This window comes from Rhipicephalus sanguineus, chromosome 7 (genome assembly GCF_013339695.2).
Source record: "Rhipicephalus sanguineus isolate Rsan-2018 chromosome 7, BIME_Rsan_1.4, whole genome shotgun sequence".
NCBI lineage: Eukaryota > Metazoa > Arthropoda > Arachnida > Ixodida > Ixodidae > Rhipicephalus > Rhipicephalus sanguineus.
In genome coordinates, this window is record NC_051182.1 from 163387159 (window position 1) to 163394882 (window position 7724).

The following is a 7724-nucleotide window of genomic DNA, read 5'->3' on the forward strand; positions in this document are numbered from 1 at the left end:
CTATCTATCTATCTATCTATCTATCTATCTATCTATCTATCTATCTATCTATCTATCTAATTTGTCGCGGTACAACGCGAACAGGATGCATCTTCCTCATCTTTGAGTCGCAACTGCCTCACTAGACGGAGTTCGTTAAAGCCCCATCGTCATTGCCCTCTACGTACAGCGCACGTATGAAGATATATATATATATATATATATATATATACAAGGGGTGCTCAAATGGAAAGGTACTAAATGACACTGGGGGTATAAATGAAGAATTTATTCAAAGTATACACTATGTCCCTGATGACAACGATCTCATTGATGAACGAGCCAAAGGATTCCTTGTTCCCGGGATTCCTGTGGCCGTGACGAGATTCAGTCCTTCACGGCGTCCTTGAGTTCGTTGTCCTATAGTTGAAGCGCTTCCCTTTCAGGTGTTTTTTCAGGCGACCAAACACATGGAAATCCCAGGCGATGAATGGTGGCCGCGGTTTAACACCTTCCGCTGTCAGCAATCGTTTAACGCCCCTGTACTCCTCAACAGTCTAATTTTGCAATGCGAACGCCATCCCGTCCTCACAAGCACTGCCGCGTCATTTATACGGCGCTCTTTATCAGAGCCTCTGCCCTCTACTGCGCATGCGGGCGTTCCCGCATGCTCCGATCCACGGCACAGATTACAGTCGCATCCCTAGATGTTTCGCTACATTCTCTCATAGCGACATGGGCATCATGTAAGTGGTCATGCTGTTACGACGTTTCGTACCTTTTCATATGAACACCCCTTGTATATGTACGCATCTGGCTGAAAACAGCTATAAGATCGGTACATACCACCGTCGTCGCTGTTATGTGGTTTCCACTCCTATGCGCTTTGTGGGGCTGCCTATAGCTGCATTAAGAGAGCTATGCAAGCAGCTTATCCATGCGGTGGATGTTCATCATGAGTTGGAACGACATTCCCGATATTTCGGCCTGAAGCACATAGCGTGCAAAAAAAGAGCGAGAGAATGAGGGGCACAAAAATCAGACGACATTGAGCACACGATGCGCTCGTGTGTCAGCTTTTGTTTGTTCCCGTATTTCCTTCCGCTAACAACTTGAAGTCAAAATGTGCCAACTCGTTCAAATCGAAAAGCATGACCTCTATATATTATTTCTGCGGCGCTTCTCCGACGATAAATAACTTGAGAAAAAAAAACTTGAAACTGATCTGCGTTGCTGAGGTTCTGGAATTCTCTCCCGCGGAACCCGGATGAAGTGCTTCGCGAAGACGCTGATGAGAATTGTCGTGAAAATCTTCAACTGAAATGGGGAGTCTCTGCTCCAAATCGCCGAATAGCATCCGCCATCAAAGTTGTACCACTTTGGGCGAATTGTTAGTTGCACAACACTTAATTAGCGCAACTCAGAAAAAATTAGAGGACCTGAGAGAACAAAGGTACAGGTGGCGCTAAACTTCCCACTGTTTATTTTGTGACAGCTGCGAAAGCTTATACACACGCATTACTACACGCGCAGTGAGACCAAAAACGACAATTCATCACATGAAAAAGTCATAAATGATCATGAAAAATTGATAAATAAACTTACAAACATTACATTATTACCGGCCGTCATCATAATCAACTCACACGAAATATGACAAGCGAAAGTGATTGAAAAACGTGGGCAGCTGAGTAATTTGCAATCAATAGGTTTATCAGGCAACGAAGGAACGTTTTTTGGCCTGGTGGCACGTGTAGCAAAGAGTATCTAATCGTTCACGCGCGTCACAAAATAAACGTTTGGAAGTTTGGCGCCCCTCGTGTCTGCTGTTTCTTCCTTCTTGTTTGAAAATTTGGTTGAAGTGCACAGAAGAACACAGGCTAGAAGAAGCAGACAGGACAGCGCTTAGTCCTGTCAGTAAGCGCTGTCCTGTCTGCTTCTTCTAGTCCGTGTTTTTCGGTGCCCTTCGACCAAATTATCAAACATGAACGTAAACCAACTGGCCCAACTTGCCATCTTGCTACATACAATATGTATCTTCCTTATCTTCTGTCCTTCTAAGAAGCACTAATACTTAAAACCGCCACGAGTATATTAGTCGTGGATTACGTAAATATCAACATGGACATACATTAGCTTTATTCATTAATTAGAATATTAGTTTCTTTTAAGGCATAAATAGTGATGCACTAATTGCGCTTTCGGACGAAACGGCACCAGCCGCGTAACTAATGACGGGTCGGTGATGAGGAAATACCTTTTCGGAGGGTGGTCTTCACAGGCGCTGCGGTTGGTGATCATACGGAGATTATTGCCGCAATTTTCAAGCTCGGATTGCGCGCTTAAGCGAAACAACGTTGGTGCACTCTGCAGAGGCGATTCCCCTCTCCGCGTAACACATTTGGCTCTTCCCTCGTTTCGGGCCCCAAGAATTGACCGCGAACAGTCTCCGCTCTAAATTACCACCCAGTGGATGAACCCTAAATGAGCTTAGTCGTCGAGGCCTCACTGCGGCTCAATTAACGTGTCTTGAGAACCGAGGCTCTCACTTCTCAACTATTCAAGCTATGGTGAATTGCGTCGCACTAAAGCGGCGAGTTGAATTTGATTTACCTTCACGTTAATCAAGGGCAGCCTAATTGCACTGAAACTTGTGCCCCGACGAGGGGAATAAACGAAAAGTCTTATATCGCAGTCGTCCCAAGATAAGTTCAGAAACATTGGTGGTTGAATAAAAATGGCGCGAGCAGTGATGATGTTTAATCGAAACGTTCCACCCTTTTTCTGAGATCGGAGAAGTATCTTAGTGACAACGCTTCGCAAACTGATGTTTGCGAAATGAACAACTATTCGAACAAGAAACGACACGTGGACCGCAAATTTCAGAATCTTGCCTTCATTAGACGTTCAGACATAATTTTTTTGTGGTTACGACGATGCACTGATGAAACGAAGCGCATCCGAACAATACTCCGAGATGTAGGAGTCACGGTATTGTATGATATTGTCATTAGTATATGTGAGCACTTTGCAATACCCAGACAACGCAAAGGCATCCTAGGGACATCCAAATGACATCCCTTTTGGGAGTTCGGGACATCCAAAAGACGTCCCACACAAGGTGGAAAAACATCCCAAGTGATACAAAAAAAGACCTTTTTGGGATGTCCCAAAACTGCATGCGTGTGGGATGTTATTGGGACATGTGGCCACTTTTTACTGCAGGATTATTTCAAAAGGGTGGGACATCTGCTCCCATAACATGTTAACTTGCTTCATCGCGCTCGACCACCCCCTACCTGAGAGAGCCAGTTGCCTCTCCAGGAAAGCATATTCCTCGTCCAACCAACCCACTTTTTTTTCACATAGATAACTAGATAACTTAAAACCAAGTCATGTGTTCAGAAACCAAGCAACATGCATGGAACATCAAGTGACCAGCAAAAATGATTTATTGCCTCACTATTATATGGCACTACAATCATGCCGAGAAGGACAGAGAACTTGGTATTGATGAGCGTGTAGTCTAAGGAGCACACTTTCGAGTGGAGGGCCTTCCACGGCGTCCAGCAAAAGGGCTTGCAGAGGCAGCTGAGGACAACAAAAACAAAGCCTGCATGTATGTATACGTACTGCACACAACATGCATGAAAATGGTGAACAACAGGAACATAGCATGACTATATTGTCTTATGTCTCCTGAGACAGGGTTAAACCTCATTCCAGATGCACAAGTGCCTGCTTTTACTTATTGCTTTGTCAACACTAGAATCATGAGAACTGTATTTATGAGCATGACATCTGGGGTGCACGCTTTCAAACGCAGAGCATTCCAGCTGGCGTCCAACAGCAGGGCTCGCAGAGGCAGCTGAGAACAAAAACAAAGCCTTAATTTACATGTCCATACTGCACACACAAACGCACAAAGATGGTGCACAACGGGGATATAGCATGCCTATTTTGTCCTGTGTGTGTGTTAAGAGGTTAAAGGGACCGACAACCAACTTTTATGGTACCTATTTTCTTTAACGCGACAGAAAGCTTACCAGTCAGAGTGTATAATCAAGGAATGGTGATGTGGAAATTGCCGTGAAACATTTGTAATTCGAATTTTTCTATCTGCGACGGATATGAAGTCGTATACACACGTGACAAGACATGTTGCAAACAGTGAGCGTGACAGCGGTTCGTGTTCGAGCGCGGCGGTTTACTGCGTGTGTGTGTACTCGCGCGCATGCGCTGCGGCTCGACATGGTCCACTGGCTACCGCGAAGGCAGCGCCGTTACTTGTCACCATGCAACTCCTTTTACCTCATAAGCAGCACAGAATAGAGCGGGGATGGATAGTAATATACATACTAATATTTTTAGGACCAATAATGGCACACATGACGGTATCAGACTACGTGACTTTGTACAGCAAAGTGATCAACTCCGCAATCTAGCTTCAAGGCTCTTGCGATAGGTTGCACAACATGCCTTTTTTTTGTTACTTTTAAACACAATTTAGAGATACAAATCCTACTCACAGCGCGAAAAGGATGCTGGAATATGTCAGTATATAGCGCGGTCTTTTCATTTCTGACAGGATCTAATGACAAGTTCAGGCCAGTTGTCGGTCCCTTCTCCTTTAAGCCTGGTTCATACTGAAGTGCTTGTAAACAACAATGCACAATTTTACTTATTGCTTTACCAACGAAATTCATGCCAGGAATGACAAAGGAATTGGTATTTACGAGCATGACGTCCAAGGTGCACGCGTTTAAACACAGAGCCTCCCAGCTGTTGTCCAGGAGCGGGGTTCGCAGAGGCAGCTGAGGAAAACAAAAACAAATCCTTCATGTATATGCATATCCACTGCAAGCACAAATATGCATGAAAGTGGCGCACAAAACAAACATAGCACAACTGTGTTGTTGCATGTCTGCTAGTTTAAGAGGAGTAAAGCCTGCTTCATAATTACTTGCTCATAAGCAGAAATTTCTCCTTTTAGCTTACTTAATTATGTCGGTTACGACTTTCGCATTTACAAGCATGAAGTCTAAGCTGCACGTTTTCCGTCTCGTAACCTGCATGCCTATGTCCAGGAAGCTGAGCACATTCTATGTCATTACCGGCAGGCAAAGGTGCAGACATGTGGGGTAAAGGTGCACACCAGGTGCACCACTACTAGAAGCAGCTGAAAAAAAAGAAAAAAGATCATGTAATATGTGTACACAGCTAGCACATGCAAAAAGAATATCATTGAGCAACAGTGCATATCACAAATGTGGTACATTTGTTTGGAAGTAAAACCTACTTGACAAACAGAGTGGGCTAGCTGGTCATTTCGGTTGTGTGAACCTACTTGACTGCTGGTAAAGGATGAAAACAACATGCACTGAAAAAAGGCGGAGGTATCGGGAAGCCAGACAAGGTGCCAGTTGCTAATATGCACCAAGTGACTGAGCAACAGGTTCTGCTGCTTCATAGAGATGTAGCAGAAACACCAACATATATTTTTCAGTTTCTTGTTTCAGTAAGACAAAAATCATGATCATAATCACAAACGATACGGTATATACCAGTACAAAACTGGGCTGTGCCCTTTTCTTCTGATAACCGGCTAACTGATGGCCAGCAGCAGGACTCACACGTGCAACTGAATAAAAGAATAGCAAGAATATGCGCTGTTTTGAACATAAGTTGTGGCTTTTCTTACAAATGGTGTCATAATGAGAGCAAAAAATTTGGTACTGGGCATAAACTGAGGGCAAGCCAGTCTTGTGTGCAGCAATGCTTAATTCATGTCTACAGCCCACTACAAATGGTTAAACTTGACACATGCATTTGACCATTCCAATTTTTTTTACGTTTATGTCAGTTGCCGTGGAAAACATGTACAACAAACCTTTGAAGTTTTTTTCTTTGTCGTCCAGGACTTCTGATCGTTCTCCACGGCACTACGCACGCACCGGCTTGCAGTTATTCGAGGCAGATCAGCCATGTGTTCCACGATCGCGGTGTCAATCTACACACGTGGCCGACAACAACATATCAGCATTGTGAGCTTAACAGTTTCTGCGGAAGATAAACCAAATCGCGTCACAAATAAAACTTACTCCCACGTGCCATTCTTGCAGCGAGGGTCCAGTTCAGCGTACGCCAACCTGAGCGCGGTGGGGAGCCAAAGAAGAAAGTGCTAAGAACGTGCTGATTGCAGTAATCCAGGCATGTCAAGTACTTACCGAAGAGGTGGAAAAACGTTGAAATCGGCAAGATCTTGCAACCAGGCAAACACCTACGGCATGCGCGCTTGTGATTTTTCGACGAAACGTCACGGATCAAACACCTAAAAACGAGGCCAACCCAAACACGCCGGGCGCCATGATGGCGATGGCAATGTCTGCGCAGTGCTCGCAGCAAATCGTCCACTATTTGAGCAGGTGTTGGCTCGCAGTATGCGCAATTAAAGAACAATTGCGTATTAAACCTAAGAAAGAAAACAATAAAATAACAATATTTCATTCAATTCTTCTAAAGTTAATATGTCGGTGTTTTTATAAATACGACACCACCACACCACCGCTCGTGCGGTGCGGCCATTGCGGCCGCCGTTCTCTGATCTTTCACGAAAAGCACGGCGTGCGTGGCGCGAGCACGACCTGGGCTCGAGTACGTGCGCCGTACCGCTGTACCGCCTTTACCAAGTGCAACACTTGCTCACGCAGACAGCAATGGATCCCTCGTCCTCATAACGGCGCGACATTTAGAAAGAAACAAAAAAAAAAAAACAAACGAACACTTTCACAAAATATATTGTTTTTCATGTGCATGTAGATATGCAATTGTGCACGCGCGCCAACCATGCTCTCCGGCGGAGTTGCTGTTTCCGATTGTTTAGGATCGCCAATTTTCAACATGGTAGCTTCTTTCACCGCTAACTTGAAGTCCCAATCAGATCCTACAAGGGATGTTTTAGGAATGATCCCTATGCACATGTCTAAAGGACATCCTAAAAACCACCTTGTTGGGATGTGGGACGTTTGGACTTTTTTGGGAAGTCCCTGGGATGTAGTGTGTTGTCTGGGTACACAGCCTTAAAGGAACCATGACACCCGATTTTCGATCTTAATATGTGTTATGCGGGTAAAAGGGCCCTACAACACTTTTTCAGCATGGTCGAAAAACGCTGCCGATCGGTAGTCGAGGCTCCCGAGAGCACGCGGCCTGGGATTTGCAATAAATTCGCAAAGTCAGCTAAAACAACGCTTCCTGATGATGCTTGCGGCGTCACAGGCAGGTTCCACACCATTGGTTGATTGGAACATGGCGCTCAGTAGTTACTGCGGCTGCCCCGAGAGGCCGCCACTCGCCCACGCACGCGAGCGCGATTGCACTGAAAGTACGCCACGCGTTCGAATAAAACAACAACAACAAAAAAAGTGCTCAAGGTTAGGAGGCGCGCGTGACGTACCTTCTTCCTCCATGCCACCCCTCCCTGCTTAGCTTCCAGCACTTTCGTCAGGACGAGGGCAGAGAGAAAGTAATTACAGCGTGCGACAAATATTTGTAACTCCGCTCGTACTGGACGGATTCTAAAAATTTTTGCGGCGTTTGATTCGTGAGGCAGTAAGCTCCTTTAGTGAAGCCCTTCCATGGCTACTTGGAAAAGTGTTGCAAGGGCCTTCTTTAATCCTTGTGCGTTCGCAAACAAGCTGGCCAAATTTTAGCACAATTGGTCGCGCACTTAATTTATATGAAGA

General features: G+C 45.1%; 1 long non-coding RNA gene across 1 annotated transcript; it reads right to left on the reverse strand.

Annotated features, from left to right (window-relative positions):
* Positions 1–3540: 3540 nt before the first annotated feature.
* LOC125759395 (uncharacterized) lies at positions 3541–6316 on the reverse strand. Its single transcript, XR_007417051.1, has 3 exons — positions 5870–6316; positions 4716–4793; positions 3541–3570 (listed from the first exon to the last, which is right to left on the reverse strand). It is a non-coding gene; the product is annotated as an uncharacterized LOC125759395 (long non-coding RNA).
* Between the last annotated feature and the right edge of the window lie 1408 nt (positions 6317–7724).